The following is a 17062-nucleotide window of genomic DNA, read 5'->3' as shown; positions in this document are numbered from 1 at the left end:
TTGATACATTGTTCATTCCTTCAACAAACCATCACTGACCATGCACTCTGTGCCTTCCCCATGAGGGGCGCTCAAGACCCACAGACCAACAAGATCTGGTCCCTGCTCTGCAGGATTCCACAGCTCAGTGGGGCAGATAAACAGATGACAGACTCTCAGAACTGGACAAGATAAATTCAAATGGCCTCCCACAGGGCCATGGGCTCTGCAACCAGACAGATCTAGCTGATGATGTTAGCAAAAATAGTGGAAAGGCCGAGCGTGGTGGTGCATATCTGTAGTCCCAGCTACTCTGCAGGAGGATTACTTGAGCCCAAGAGTCAGAGGCTGTACTGTGCCATGATCACACCGGTGAATAGCCACTGCACTCCAGCTTGGGCAACATAGCAAGATCCTATCTTTTTTTTTTTTTTTTTTTTTTTTTGAGACGGAGTCTTGCTCTTTCGCCCAGGCTGGAGTGCAGGGGTATGATCTTGGCTCACTGCAAGCATAAATGGCGTTTATCCTTCACGCCATTCTCCTGCCTCAGGCTCCCGAATTGCTGGGACTACAGGCACCTGCCACCATGCCCAGCTAATTTTTTGTAGTTTTAGTAGAGATGGGGTTTCACTGTGTTGCCCGGGCTGATCTTGAACTCCTGACCTTGTGATTCGCCCACCTCAGCCTTCCAAAGTGCTGGGATTACAGGCGTGAGCCACCACACCCAGCCCAATCCTATCTCTTTTTTTTTTTTTCTTTTTGAGACAGAGTCTCGCTCTGTCACCCAGGCTGGCATGCAGTGGCTTGATCTCGGCTCACTGCAAGCTCCGTCTCCTGGGTTCACACCATTCTCCTGCCTCAGCCTCCCGAGTAGCTGGGACTACAGGCACCCACCACCATGCCCAACTAATTTTTTGTATTTTTAGTAGAGACGGGGTTTCACCATGTTAGCCAGGATGGTGTCGATCTCCTGACCTCGTGATCTGCCCGCCTCGGACTCCCAAAGTGCTGGGATTACAGGCGTGAGCCACTGTGCCCGGCCCCAGTCCTGTCTCTTAAAAAAATTGTGGTGTGGCTAACATTTATTGAGTGCCTACTATATGCCAGGCACTAGTATAAGCACTTTCGATTAGCTAATTTAGTGAAACCCAGACCGTCTCTGACTAGCAGTGTGACTTTTGGTAAATTACTTAGCCTTTCCAATCCTCAAGATTCTCATCTGTAAAACAGGGGCCATGTGCCTACCTTGCTAGGCTATTTTGAGGTTAAAATGAAGATGTGTGTGTGTGTATTTGTGTGTTACCTGGAATACAGTAAGTGCTCTATAAATGGTAGCTACCATTGAATTAGTAAGTGCTGTAACGCAGGAATGCCAAAGAGTTCCCAAAATCTCATGCCTATCTGGAATTACCCTTTTTTTTTTTTGAGACGGAGTCTTGCTCTGTTGCCCAGGCTGGAGTGCAATGATGTGATCTTGGCTCACTACAACCTCCACCTCCCAGGTTCAAGTGATTCTCCTGAGTAGTTGGGATTACAGGCACCTGCCACCACGCCCTGCTAATTTTTTTATATTTTTTAGTAGAGACAGGGTTTTGCCATGTTGGCCAGGCTGGTCTTGAACTTTTGATCTCAGGTGATCCACCCACCTCGTCCTCCCAAAGTGCTGGGATTACAGGCCTTTGCCATTGCGCCCAGCCCTTCTGGTGTTATCTTAGGGCTGGGGGTAGTTGCATCTGAGGTCAGGGAGAGGAGGGAAGGGGGAAGCTCCCAGGAAAGGAGTGAGGACTTGGCCAGGCTGTGGAATGGGCAGGAGGCACTGCCCTCTTCCCCTCCTCTGCCTCTCCTCTCCTGCTCAGCTCCCCCTTCCCCTGTGGGGCACACCACCTCCCCTCCCTTCCTACACCCACTGCCCTGGGGCTGACCTCAGCATGCCTTGCTTGGCCTTGTGTTTCCACTGGCTTCCCTGCCTCCACTCCTTCCGCCCTGTAGCCAGAGGAAGACCAAACCTGTCTGTCCCTGCCTCCTCCGGCCCTCCTGCTCGTTGATCCCACCCTACAGGAAAGCCCACTCGACTGTGACGGGCAAGGCCCACCCCATTCATTTACATGAGTCTGTTTCCCCATCTCCTTCCTAGTGTCCACAGAGACCAGAGTTCCAGCCCCCTGGAACTACACGGAGCTAGACTCTGCGCTCCCTCCAGCCCCTATTGGCCGCCTAGAAGGGTCTCTGCCCACTCATCTCTCCAGATGGCTGTGCCACTCCGGGGGAAGCCTTCCCAGGCACCCCTCCCCCGCAGGGTCAGGGAGCTCACCCTCCTCCCCCTTTCCCTCCCCCAGCTGTGCTCCCAGCCCCTGTCCAGGGTGTTCCAACGCTTGCCTTATGTGCCCATCTCCCATACTAGATCTTTGCCTTCCATTAGGTGAGATCACCGCTAGGAAACACTGAATAGTTCCTCCCTCCATGTTAGGCCCCACAGTTACAATGGGGGCCAGGTCTTTGTCATCTTTGCGTGCCACTGTTGAATCGTGATGATGACAGTCACATTTCTGAGCACTTGGTTCACCAGGCAGTGCACTATGGGCTTTACTCAAAGTATCTCCCTTAATCCCTCCAACCCCGTAGGCGGTAGGACCTGTTATTATCCCCTTTTATAGATGAGGAAGCTGAGGCCAAAGAGGGTGGCCAAGAAGCATTAAAGCCAGGCAGGCCAGCTCCAGGGGCCACCGCATTGCCACCTCTCTGAGTGTGCCTATGCTGTTCCACTGCCTGCAACCCCCTTTCCCACTCCCTGGGCCCTGGTGGGCTCATTTTACCCTCGGACCTCAATCCCAAAGCCCCCTCCTTGGAGAAGCCTTTTCTGTAACACCCTGTTGTACAGCATCATGCCACCCTGTCTGTTTGCTTCGTACAATATGTCTCAAGGTATTTCTTTGAGTTTGCTGTCTGTTGTTCTTTTGTACTCAACGTGCACGCACACACACAACCACAAACACACATAGTCGTACTTGACTGTGAGAGCACTCACCGTGATTTTGCTCACTGCTGCATCCCTAAAGCAGAACAGAGTTTAGCCAGCCTCCCAGATCCTGGCTTCTTGGTATGCACATCTTTGTGGAGTCTGCTTCCACACTGAGCAGAGGACCTGTGCTACCGAGAGGACTTTGCATAAATGCCAAAGTGAGACCTCTAAGGCTGGGTCATGAAAGATATTGCACTTCCTCCTTGGCTCTCTTGCACCACGTGCTCTGGGAGAATACAGCTGCCATGTTGGGAGGACACTCAAGCAGCATTGTGGAGAGATCCACATGGTGAGGGACTGAGGCCTCCAGCCCACAGCCAGCATGACCTGGCCAACCATGTGAGGGAGCCACATTGGAAGTGGATCCTCTCTCTCCTGTCCAGCCTTAAATGACTGCAGCCCTGACCAAATCCTGCCCACAGCTTCATGAGGGATCTCGAGCCAGAACCACCCAGCCAAACCACTCCCACATTCCTGATGCCTCATACATTGTATGTGAGAAGAAATGCTGATAGTTTTAAGCCACTAAGTTTTGGAGTACCTTGTTATGGAGCAGAACTGAATCCAACACTTTCTAAGTAGCTGTTGTATAAAGAGGTGGAGAGATGGATGCTGAATGATAATAACAACAATTGCCACTCCCTGAGCCCTCTCTGTGCGCTAGGCATCGTGCTAAGTACTTTACATGTGCTAATTCATAGGAAACTGACACAACAGCCTTATGAGAAGGTTACTACCCTCTACCCATTTTATAGATGGAGAAATAGGAACAGTGAGGTTAAATAACTCACCCAACATCACACCAGCAGTCCTGGGGCTTGCACCCTGGCAGATTGGGGCCAGAGGCTTCACTGTCACATGGCACTGTCTGGGTGTCTCTTGATTCTTCCCAGACCCCCTCTCAGGCTCACTGGGCGCCTGGAAGAGCTCGCTGCCACAGTCCGTGTGGCATGCATGCCCTGCAGAGCTAGGAATGCGTGGCTCATGGCCTGGCACCAGCACCTCTTGTCCCACTGCTGGGAACACTGCCCTGTCACCTACCGGTAGAAGCCAGTTGGACAGAGCAGAGAGAAAAGGATGGCTTCTGTCCAGCCACGCCCCATGGAACCAAGTGGCTGTAGGGGCAGGAGTGGGTGTCAGAGAGCTCAGATTTCAGCCGGCTCGTCTTGCTGGTCTCCTTAGCAAACCTCCTAAGGTTACACACCCCAGGGTTCTGGCTGGACTCAGAGCCTTCGTCCTCTGGATCTGAAATGATACAGTTGGGACAGAGCTGGAAGTAACAATGGAAAACCCCAAGCCCCTCTTGTCCTCTGAGAAATGAAGCCTAAAAGGATGTTGGGGTCCAGGGAGCATGTAGCATTCAGACCCATACCATCGTGAGAAGAGAGTTGGGCTGGCACAGAGCTGGACGCCTTCTGAGAGGGTACAAGGGGTCTGGGCACAGGATGCCTGGGTCCAGGTCTGGTCTCTACCTGTCACACTTACTGTGTGACTTCAGGCAAGTTCCTTAACCTCTCTGTGCCTCTAAATAATTCATCTGAACAAATGCAGGTGGCAGCAGCACCTATTTCCTGAGAATGCATGAGCCTGGTATGAGACAAACACTCATGTGTGCTGGGATGTTTGGTTTTCGTAGCTGTGCTGGGATGTTTGGTTTTCGTAGCACTAATCTTTCCAACAACCTCACAAGGCAAGTCTCATTACTGCCATCTGCACATGAAGAAACCGAGGTTTGATTAGGTTAAGTCACTCTCACCGGCCACACACAGCCAGTATGAGGTGGAGACAGTCAGGATTCAAACCCGAACGAGGTCCTTACCTCCGTGCCATTCTGCTCCTGTTCATTTTTGAGACTCAGTACGAGCCGCTGTGTGTGATCCCTGTTAGACACAGTCACTGCTGTCTAGCAAACAGACAGAGTGGGTCGCTTGGAGAAGCAGTGAGCTCCCCACCCCTCCAGGGGTATGCAAACATAGCCTGGGTGCAGTGGAGGCCTTAAGCATTGGGTTTGGTGTTGAACCCAGTGCCGCTTGAGACCCCTATTACCCCTAGATGCTGGGGTTCTTCACTATCCTCCCCCAAAGACAAAGAGGGCTCAGCAGGGGAAACTGAGGCCCAGAGCCAGAATATGCCCAAGGTCATTTCATCAAGACACTGTTGAACCCACCCTACATCATGCCAGGAGAAAGGTGGGCTCCTTCCTCCAAGGGCCAGGAGAAGGAAGAAGGGTAAAAAAGAAGCCACAGGACCATGGACAAGGTGAGGGTGAATCCTGAAGACAAAGGTGGCCACTCGGCTGGTGTTCAGAGCCAGGGAGCAGGTGAAGGTTGTCAGAAACAAGGTGAGTGTCGGACACCTTGGACTTCTTTTGGTTCAGTCCCCTCATTCGACAGATGAACAAATCAAGGCCATGGGGGGCCGATTCGCCTGTCCCAGATCCGAGGCCACGCAGGACACAGGCTGCTGTGGAAATAAGAGGAAGGGACATGAAGCGGGTGGACTGGGCTTCACAAAGCCTGCCGCTCTGGCACAAAGTGGATGGGATTCGGGGTCTCTGGTCCACACTCTGCCCCTGCCCACGCTGCCCTCCTGGCAGATGATGAGATATTTTCCAAGCATGCAGGATACACTAAACCCTTCTTAAGGTGTCCTCATAAATTAAGTCGGTTTGAGCCTAACAGCCGCCTGTGAGATAAGGACTGGGAATTTCATCATCTACATTTCTTCAGAAAAAGGAAACTGCTGCCAGAGAGGTGAAATCACTGGCCGGAGGTCACAGAGTCAGCCAGGAAGGAGCAAAGCTTAGCAGTGGCCCCTGAGACCTCGGTCACCCTGGGCTGGCATTTCCCTTCCAGGGGGCAGGGGATGAGCACACTGGGTGAGGAAATCTCAGCCTCCACCCTCTGGAAAATGACTCAGCTTCTGGCCCTTGGTCAGGACGTGGGGTAGGTGGCCAGGCAGCCACAAGATTGGGCTGTAAGCCTCCAGCACCCAGGCAGCCCCGCTGCCACCCAGAGCAACTCACACTCATACGCTCTGCTCAGTTAAAGTGCACAGGCTGAGCACGGTGACTCAAGCCTGTAATCCCACCACTGTGGGAGGCCAAGGCAGGAGGATCGCTTGAGTCCAGGAGTTCAGGACCAGCCTAAGCAACATAGTGAGACTCCCCTCTCTACTAAAAATAAACAAATTTAGCCCGGCATGGTGGCATGCACTTCTAGTCCCAGCTACTTGGAAGGCTGAGGTAGGAAGATTGCTTGAACTTGGGAGGCTGAGATTGCACCACTGCACTCCAGCCTGGGCGGCAGAGTGAGACCCTGTCTCAAAAACAAACAAACAAAAAACCAAAGTGCAGTCTTAGCATATTCACAGGTGTGCAACCAGCACCACACCCATTTTAGAACATTTTCATCACCCCAGAAAGAAACCCTGCAGCCCTTAGCCCCCGCCCCTGCTCCCCACCTCACCTCTAGCCCTGGACAACCACATATCTACTTTCCGTCTCTATCGATTTGACTCTTCTGGGTGTTTTGTATAAATGGAATCACACGATATATGATCTTTTCATACGATATATGGTCTTTTCACACGATATATGGTCTTTTGCAGGCACCGCTTTTTGAAGTCTTATAATAACGTTTTGCAGTAAAAACAGTGTTCTCTCAATTTTATTTTATTTTATTTATTTATTTTTGAGACAGAGTCTTGTTCTGTCACCCAGGCTGGAGTGCAATGGCATGATCTCGGCTCACTGCAACCTCCGTCTCCCGGGCTCAAGTGATTCTCCTACCTCTGCATCCTGAGTAGCTGGGATTACAGGTGCCAGCCACCATGCCCAGTTAATTTGCGTATTTTTAGTAGAGACGGGATTTCGCCATGTTGGCCCAGCTGGTCTCAAATTCCTGACCTCAGGTGATCCACCTGCCTCAGCCTCCCAAAATGCTGGGATTACAGGCATGAGCCACCACACCTGTATAGATGAAAAAACTATATAGATGAAAAACTTTATAGATGTTTTTCTCTCAACTTTATAGATGAAAAAAACTGAGGCTCAGCGTGGTTAAGAGCTTGCCCGAGGTCACCCAGCTCAGAAATGGTGCGTGGGATCTGGAATACGTCTGTCTGACTCCAGAGAACCTCAGCCACCCTTCTTAGGGCCGGAATCCAGAGTAGCCAGACAGCTTCAGGGGCCTAGGCTTAGGGATCTAGGACTGGAAGAAAGGCTGGGAGGGTCGTGGAGTTTGTGAATCCTGACGGCCAGGGCTGGAGGGTGAAGGGCCTGGGGGAGGCACAGGTCTGGCCTCTAGACCCTCGAGTTACAGGGAGAAAAGGAAATACATAAAGCAGCCATTGGGGAAGGGTTGGGGTGGCTAAATTTACCTTTGGGAACTCCTGAGGGCCACCCCTTCTCTGGCACTGATAGACCAAGTCACAGGTTCCTGATAATTCCCCCCTCTCCTGCCCTACCTCCCCCAGGAAAACAGTCCACTCTGCTCACACTCCCAGTCCCCAGCCGCCAGCCTTCCTGCGATGACTCAGCCTGAGCCACTGTCCCCTCTGCCACCTCCACCCTCTCCCGACACCTGTCCCTCTCTAGCTGGAGCTGACCCCCAGGACGTGATTATCACCAGCACCCGGGTGGCTGTGCCAGGACTGGCCTGGCCAGCACCTGTTGGGGCTGGGAGACAGCTCTCCCCAGTCTGTCCTCTGGGTCAGCCTCGGCGGGGGCCCTCACGCCCTCAGGGGGCTCTACTCACCCCATTCCTGGCAAGTCTCCTTAGGATAAATGCAAACATTTCAGGCCCTCTTGAAATGTTCTTTGTATTTGTATTATTTTATTGTATTTTGAGACAGGATCTCACTCTGTCACCCAGGCTGGAGTGCAGTGGTGCGATTATGGCTCACTGCAGCCTCAACTTCCCAGGCTCAGGGGATCTTCCTGCCTCGGCCTCTCAAGTAGCTGGGACTAAAATATTATTTATTTTTGTTTAGAGGCGGGGTCTCACTATGTTGCTCGGGAGAAGTCTCAGACTCCTGAGTTCAAAGGATCCTCCCACCTCGGTCTCCCAAAGTGCCACAGTTATGAGCCACCTCCTGGAACGTTGTATTGTTAAAACGATTACCATACCTCAACCAAAAGAAATAAAATTTGGAACATGCTCTTTCAGGCTGCTCTCTGCTTTGTACCCTCACGTTGACCCATCCCACCAAATTGCCTTGGGGAATGACAAGGAATTATCTGGCTGGGAATGAGATTTAGCGTTTGAAGGAGTGGTTCCACTCCCAGCACCACGGTCCCCTACAAAAGGAACTCCGAGAGTACGGTTTGGGCCCAGCCTACCTGTGTGTGTGGTAGGGAGGACTCTGTGACCTTTGGTGGCCCCAAAATGAAATGACAGCAGCAACTGTTAGCTATGCTGGAGCACCAAGCCTTTATTTTCCTTTGCATCCATCAATTCGTTTAGAGCCAGACAGCTTGGCTTGGAGTACCAGCCACACCAAACTTCACGCTTTGTGACTCTAGGCAAGTCAGTTAACCTCTCTGGGCCTCAGTCTCCTCATCCGGAAAATGGGTGTGATGGCAGCTTCTGCTTCCTAGGCCTGGTGTGAAGATGAATGGGTGAATATGTGTACAGCACTTGGAAAGCACCCGGCACACCTTGTGAGCTGTTTGTTCTTGTTCTTGTTCTTCTTACGCCTGGTAAGTGCATCGCAGGGGGACAGCCCCGCCCATCCCGCCAGGCCTCACGGAGATTACAGGCAGTGGAGACTCAGGTAAGGAAGACTGTCACCATCTAGAGAGGGGAGGGCCTGCCTCAGGGTCCACAGGGAGGGCTCAGGTACTGTGGAGAATGCCAGCTGGGAGGCCTGGGGCTCCGGCTCCAGCTCTGTTGCCCAACTGCTCTGTGAGCCTGGCCGGGTCACTTGCCCACTCTGGGCTGCAGTTTCCTCCTCTGTTGGAGGCACTGGGCTGACTCTCCAGGGTCCTGGGCAGCCAGAGGTCCGGGAGGCCAGCCACCACCCCGGCTCTATTTTTACCGGGACTCTGGACACTGTGCTGTCCTTGGACTCAGAACCTGGATGAGTGCAAGGGAGCCCTGAGGTCATCCAGCCAGCCGGGTCTGAGCTGCGCTCCCTGGGCCTGTGAAGCATGTGTGTGAAGGCCCCTCATTTCAGAGGGCTTTGTGCTGGGGAAGCTGCCCTTGCCCTGTCTCTGCCTCTCTGTCCCTCCTCCATCTTGCTTGCTCTTCTCACTGGTTCTCTCTCTCTCTCTCTCCTTCTCTCTTTCTGTCTCTCTCTCTCTCTCTCTCTCTCTCTCCCCCTCTCTCTGGTGCATGTGCACAGAGCTCCGCTCCACTCTCTAAGGCCCCCGGCCTCCCTGCACCCCAGTGAATTACAACCTGTTCTCGTCCCTACTCTGTACTTGTAAACTTTTTTCTCCTTATTTTAAGCTGTTTATAAAATCTCAGAGAATTTATGGGATTAGAAGTGGGAAAGAGGGAGGGACAGAGGGAGTAATGCGAAAAGCCACGACCCACAGCATCGGAACTCCTGCTTCAGAGACCAACGGGCACACCCACGCCGATGAGAGACTGAGAGACGGAGGGAGAGACGGGTAGGGGAGAGGGAAGGAGGTGGGGGGACAGAGGGAGGGAGAGAGAGATTGACAGAGGGAGAGAGAGGGAAAGAGAGAGGGAGGGAGGGAGGGAGGGACCAAATAGAGAGAGAGGGAGGAAGAGAGGGAGAGAGAGAAAGGGAAAGAAAGAGAGAAAAGGGAGAGAGAGGTGGGGAAGAAGGAGAGGGAGGGAGAGAGAGGGAGGAAGAGAGAGGGAGGGAGAGAGAGGGAGGGAGAGAGGGAGAGAGAGAAAGGGAAAGAAAGAGAGAAAAGGGAGAGAGAGGTCGGGGAGAGGGAGAGAGAGGGAGGGAGAGAGGGAGAGAGAGAAAGGGAAAAAAAGAGAAAAGGGAGAGAGAGGTGGGGGAGAGGGAGAGAGAGGGAGGGAGAGAGAGGGAGGGAGAGAGAGGGAGGGACAGGTGAGTGGAAGAGAGGGAAAGAGAGCAAAGGGGAAGGAGAGAGAGGGAGAGAAAGAGAGAGGGAAAGAGAGAGAGAAAGGGAAAGAAAGAGAGAAAAGGGGGAGAGAGGTGGGGGAGGGGGGGAGAGAGAGAGAAAGAGAGAGAGAGAGGAAGAGAGGGAAGGCACAGAGAAAAAAGCAGAAGAGAAGCGAGAACGAGATGGAAGAAACAGAGAAACAGAGGTAGAAGGCAATTGCGCCATCCCTAGCATAAATCCTTTGAAAGGGGGAGGTCTTGGCGTGCAGGGCCTCCCTCTTGCCATGGCAGCCTGTTCAAGGTGTATCTTCTCTGGGCCTCAGCTTCCTCACTTGGAAAAACAAATCTGAGCTACGTGACCACCAAGGGCTTGCGGAACTCTGACGTTCAGATCCTGTGATGCTGAGGCCCCTTGGGAATGGTCCCAGCCTCCTCATTCATCAGATTCGCATAATGCTTTGACACTCAGTGCTCCACTGTTGGCTCAGTATGACTGATCCCATCTAGCATACGGGATGCTGGTGCCCAGAGAGGGGGAGATGTTTTCCCGAGGCCACACAGCAATGGTGGTGGACGGGACCTAGGGGAGCCTGAGTGCTGCAGCAGGACTTTCCACCTCCTTCCTCCCAGACTGTGGCTGTCCCATCACCGCGGCTGTCCCCTGGCCACCCGTGCTGCAGCACCTGCACCCCCTCTCTGGCCCTTGGTGTTCCCTGCACAGGGGCAGAGGTGATCCAGCCGAGCACGTTTCCTTCCCATGAGACCTGTGGGCCCTCTCAGCAAAGGGTGAGATGCGGCGCGTGCTCCTTCCCCTAAAACCCCTCCTCCCTTCCTCAGTGAGAAACTGCAGCCTGGGATCCCTTCACTAAAGAAAGAAACACATTCAGGGACCCAGTTCCTGCCGCCGTCCACCCCTAAGGCCGCTCTCACCGATGATGGGGAAGAACAAGGGGTTCCAGGAGCTTGATTTGTATTAATTCATTTGATCCTCACAAATGCCTTTGGTATAAGTAATGAGAAGAAAAAAATATTATTTTCATTTCACAGGTGAGGAAACTGAGGCGCAGAGTAGTGGAACAACATGTCCAAATCACACCTCTGGAAAGAGGCAGATCAGGCTCAGGGGCTTGAGAGAGTGATGATTAAGAGTTGTTTAGCACAGGCTGTTGATTTGACGTTCAGGCATGAGTATGAGTGTCACTGGCATCCCAGCCCTGGGCTAAAGGCTTAGCACGCGCTACCTTATGTCATCCTCACGGCCAACGCCATTGGTTCCCAGCCCTCCCTAGCGGCATCCCATCCGCCCTGCCCGACAAGTCTCCTGTTGGTTTGGAGGTTCACCCCCGATGGTGCTCACGGAAGATGACCTCAGTCTTGCGCCAAGGGTGAGTTATAGTTGCTCCCAGCCCATCATGGTGGTCTTGACTGTGACGGGCTTAGGCATAGGCATGTGACCCAGTCCTGGAAAACGGGAACTTAGAGAGAATCTGCCAGGGAGGAGGAAGGTGGCCTCTGGGAAGTTCTTCCATACCTTCAAATGAGGACATGAAGCAGGAATTGCCTCTTCCTGCCTCTGGATGTTGAGTGACGATGTGACATCTGGAGGTGCAGCAGCCATCTTGGGGCCTTGAGGGAAAGGTGACTTGTGAGGAAGTAGATCGTAAGCCAAAAATAAAATTCTAAGCCATCCCAATGACTGAATGGACCCCGTTCTCAGCCAAGGGCATTCCAAAGTAAGCCTGATAAATTAGCTCCAGCCACGATGGGAAGGAGGAGTCAGACAGGTCTCTTCACACCCTCCTCACTTTGGATTTCAGGTACAGCTGACCAGCACTAACAGTGAAACAGATTTTAAGACTAACAATACAGACTCTTTTTATTTTTTGAGATGGGGTTTTACTCTTGTCACCCAGGCTGGAGTGCAGTGGCGCAATCTCGGCTCACTGCAATCTCTGCTTCCCAGGTTCAAGCGATTCTCCTGCCTCAGCCTCCTGAGTAGCTGGGATAACAGGCTCCTGCCACCATGCCCAGCTAATTTTTGTATTTTTAGTAGAGATGGGGTTTCACCACATTGGGCAGCCTGGTCTCAAACTCCTGACCTCAGGTGATCTTGCCTCAGCCTCCCAAAGTGCTGGGATTGCAGACGCTAGCCACCATGCCTGGCCAATACAGCCTCTTTATAACAGTAAGACACCAAATTCCAATCTGACTCTAGTATTGCATCACGTGACGTAGCAAGCCCAGAAAGAAACTGAAGTGTTTTACCCCCAAAATATATTTCTTTGCCATATTTGAAAGGGCCTTGCAAAACTGTCTCTTACGGGGAAAATCTACAATCTATAGAGAACCCTTCCCTTTCCAGGTCTTGTCCTGATCCAAAAGAGATTAACTAACAGTCTAGCACCTTTTAGAGACATTTGCCATCTATTTGCTCTGAAGCCTGTTACCTGGAGTCTTCATCTGCACAATAAGAACCCTGGTCTCCACAACTCCTTATCTTAACCCAGACACTCCTTTCTATTGATTCCAGGTCTTTAGATAATAGCCGTTTCAACCAATTGCCAATCGGAAAATCTTTGAATCCACCTATGACCTGGCTAGGTCGCAAAAAGCATCCGGCGTCTGCCAGGTTCCTTCTTCTGAGTCCCTTAATTTTGGAACCCAGTCGCCGTGTCAAGAGGAAGTACAGCGGCCACATGTAAGCAATGCAATGGGTGCTTCGAGAAAGGGTTGTGCCAGAGGGAGGAGAGCCAGCTCCAGGCTGGATGGGCAGGGAGGAGAGGAAACACTTCCCAAAGTGAGGCTTCAAGAGTGCAAAGGGGCTGGGCGTGGTGGTTCACACCTGTAATCCCAGCCCTTTGGGAGACCCAGGTGGGTGGATCACCTGAGGTCAGGAGTTCGAGACCAGCCTGACCAACATGGAGAAACCCTGTCTCTACTAAAAATACAAAAATTAACTGGGCATGGTGTCGGGCACCTGTAATCCCAGCTACTCGGGAGGCTGAGGCAGGAGAATCACTTGACCCCAGGAGGTGGAGGTTGCAGTGAGCCAAGATCGCACCATTGCACTCCTGCCTGGGCGACAAGAGTGAAACTCCTTCTCAAAAAACAAACAAACAAACAAACAAATGGACCCCGTCCCGTAAAGGGACACGGACATCCAAGAGCACTGGTAGTCCAGGAACAGCAAACCCAGGGCTCAGACGCTGCAGAGTGCACATCAAAGCAAGGGTCAGGAGGGAAAAGCCGGGGAGAGGTCGGGCCACGTTGTCTGAACTTTTCTCCCATGAACAATGAGGAGGAACCGTTGAAAGATATTTGCGCAGTGACTTGGGCAGAATTGCCAAGTGGTCCGGAGCGTGGCCTTGGGCTGTGTGTGGGTTTTCAAACTGACAGGCGAGTACATGATCCAGGCCAAGGGGGTGGCTCTCGTTCCCGTGTGAGTGACTCTGAGAGAAAACCCGCTTGCTCAGCCTGCTCCCTTCCTAGGGCCAGGAGAGGCAATACTAAGATATAGAACTGTTGTGTTTTAGCCATTATATGTTGGGGTGACTTACTATGCAGCAATAGAAATTGAAAAAATAAGGCCAGGTGCATTGGCTCATGCCTGTAATCCCAGCACTTTGGGAGTCTGAGGCAGGCAGATCACTTGAGGTCAAGAGTTCGAAGCCAGCCTGGCCAACGTGGTGAAACCCTGTCTCTCCTAAAAATACAAAAATTAGCCGGGCATGGTGGTGGGCACCTGTAATCCCAGCTACTCAGGAGGCCGAGGCGGGAGAATTGCTTGAAACCAGGAGGCAGAGGTTGCAGTGAGCTGAGATCATACCACTGCGCTCCAGCCTGAGCGAGCAAGACCCTGTCTCAAGAAAAAAAAAAAAGGAAAAGAAATGGAAACAATAAGTGTTTCACAGGTATTTGGTGAATGAAATGTATTCGGCACCTGATTAGGTGGAATTGAAAAAATATGTTTTTTTTTTGTTGTTTGTTTGTTTGTTTGGAGAGAAGCTGCCATTGAAAAGCATCCAAGAGTTTCAACTGAATGGCAGTGACCTCAGGTTGCCCGGAACACTCACCTCTGCTAAGTAGAGTCCTGCAGTGCTCAGTGGCCTCTCATGAACACTCCCATGTAAGTGGCAGGTGAGAAACGAGGCCCCAGGCCCTGGGAGCCATTGGGACGTCCCCCAAGGCTTGAACTTCTGCCAGTCCAGCCTGCAGGTGCTTAGGAGGATTTGGTCACTTGGCTTCAGCTGGCGTGTTAATGAGTCTTGCCCTGACTCAAGCAAATGTCACTGGCTCTGCCTCAGGGCACCTGCAGGATGGAAGATGGGACTCACTCTGAACTGGTGTTATGACGCTTCCAACCCACTCCAGGAAGACCACAAGCTGGGAATTCCCCGCCCAGCCTGGCGGAAGAGCCCCTGTACCAAGCTCCTGAAAAAGACCACCTTTCCCAGCAGCTTCAGATGCAAGAACTGGGGACGGGGCAGACAGACATGTCACGGGGCTCCTGGGAGGCCGGATCCTTCCCTTCTGAGGGCCAGGGAGAGGAGAACCTCATTTTGCAGGAAGGATGCCTGGGGACTGGCTCAGCGAGGCTGGCGTTCTCCTGTTGAAGGATCCTTCGCTCAGCTCTGCTTGGGGCTGCAGTGTGAGGCCCCAATGCCCCCAGTCCCTGAGCCTGGGCCTTGAGTAAAATGACAGGGTACGCAGCTTTGAGTTATAACCGCCAACCTTTGAAGCACAAGCTTGGGTCTCCCTGCAGCCCCGCAGGTGAGGGTCTGGACCAGGACAGAGGTTACAGGCACTGGACAAGGACTTGCCAGCTTGCCCAGGATGGGTGCCCAGAGCACAACTGTGTGGTGGTGAAAGGGCAGCAGTGCCTGAAGCTGGCCCCTAGGCAGGCGGATCGGGGCCTCCAGCGCCACCACACGTGTGCAACCCGTCTGACCTTCTTGGGCTGAGTCAGCCCCTGTATTCTCCGGCATTTCAGGGAGAGGAAGGAGAGCCCACAGGATAAGTCGGACTTCCTGTTAATCTGGAAGTGGAGGCTGAGACTGATTTTACTTGGAAAAATGTGAAAATTGGGAGAATATTTGTCCCAAAGCTGATGAGACATGCCACGCTGGTGGCATAAGCCTGTATGTCCCAGTGGGCAGGGTGCTGCAAGCATTTAAGAGTACAGATTTTGGCAGGGTGCGGTGGCTTATGTCTGTAACTCCGGCACTTTGGGAGGCTGGGGCAGGCAGATCACCTGAGGTCAGGAGTTCGAGACCAGCCTGACCAACATGGTGAAACCCCGTCTCTACTAAAACTACAAAAAAAAAAAAAAAATTGGCTGGGCGTGGTGGTGGCCACCTGTAATTCCAGCTACTCAGGAGGATGAGGCAGGAGAATTGCTTGAACCTGGGAGGCGGAGGTTGCAGTGAGCTGCCATTGCACTCCAACCTGGGCAACAAGAGTGAAACTCTGTCTCAAAAAAAAAAGAAGGAAGAAAAAAGAAAGAAAGAAAGAGAGAGAGAGAGAAGGGGAGAGAGAGAGAGAGGAGAGAGAGAGAGAGAGAAAGAAAGAAAAAGAAAGAAAGAAAGAAAGAAAGAAAGAAAGAAAAAAAGAAAAGAAAAGAAGGAAGGAAAAGGAAGAAGAAGAAAGAAGAAAGAAAGAAAGAAAGAAAGAAAAAAAGAAAGAAAGAAAGAAAGAAAGAAAGAAAGAAAGAAAGAAAGAAAGAAAGAAAGAAAGAAAGAAAGAAAGAAAGAAAGAAAGAAAGAAAGAAAGAAAGGGAAAGAAAAAGAAGGAGGAAGGGAGGGAGGGAGGAAGGAAGGAAGGAAGGAAGGAAGGAAGGAAGGAAGGAAGGAAGGAAGGAAGTGCAGATATCAGGTGTAAATCTCAACTTACCTGCTTTTTAATTGGGTGATCTTGGGCAAGCTACTCAAACTCTCTCTGTTTTAGTTTCCTCATCTGTAAAATGAGGATCATTGTGGAAGTCAGAGTCCTCCAAAGAAACAGAAACGTATATCTAGAGAGGTTTATTTTAAGGAATTGGCTCATGCAATCATGGGGGCCGGCAAGTCTGAAACCTGCAGGACAGGCTGGGAGGCCGGAGACCCAGGGAGAAGTGATTTTGCAGCCTTGAGTCTGGAAGCAGAATTCCTTCTTCCTTGGGGAGCTTCAGCCTCTTCTTGGAAGACCGTCAACTGATTGGAGCGGCCCACCCTCATTATGGAGATAATCTGCTTTACTCTAAGTCTCTTTATTTAAATGTTATTCGCATCTTCAAAATGCTTTCACAGCAGCATCTAGACTGGTGTTTGACCACACAATTGGGTGCCATGGCTTAACCAAGTTGACAGATACAATTAACCATCCTGATGACAACGATGATAATAATACTGACCTGGTAGGACTGTTGGAAGATTCAGTGCATTGGAATATATTCAATGTTTAGGTCTGGCCTGGTGGCTAACCTCTGTAATCCCAGCACTTTGGGAGGCTGAGAAGGAGGATCACTTAAGTCCAGGAGTTTGAGACCAGCCTGGTCAACACAGTGAGACCCCTTCTCTTCAAACAATTTAAAAATTAGCCAGGCATAGTGATGTGCGCCTGTAGTACCAGCTACTCTGGAGGCTGAGATGAGAGGATCACTTGAACCTGGGAGGTGGAGGCTGCAGTGAGCCATGACGGCACCACTGCACTCCAGCCTGGGTGACAGAGCAAGAACCTATCTCCATAAATAGGTAAGTAAATAAATATTTAGAGTGGGCCGGGCCCTCCTCATAGCTGGCTTGCCCCTCCTCTCACTAAGTGTCAGTACTTTCATCACTGCAACAAAATACCCCTGATATCCAAATACAAGCCCCCCTGAGAACCATCAATCTAGGCTCGTGGTTTAAGCAACCCTTTTTTTCAGTAGTCACCCCACCTGGCTGATTTCTAATGAAATATCATGCAGAACCCCAGTAGATACATTGGCCAAAGGTGCCGTTGCTCTGGCTGAAGCAGAAATGCCCAGTGCCCCTCACCCCC

The sequence above is a fragment of the Macaca thibetana genome, chromosome 10 (genome assembly GCF_024542745.1).
Source record: "Macaca thibetana thibetana isolate TM-01 chromosome 10, ASM2454274v1, whole genome shotgun sequence".
Lineage (NCBI taxonomy): Eukaryota > Metazoa > Chordata > Mammalia > Primates > Cercopithecidae > Macaca > Macaca thibetana.
Note: the sequence above shows the minus strand (reverse complement) of the source record.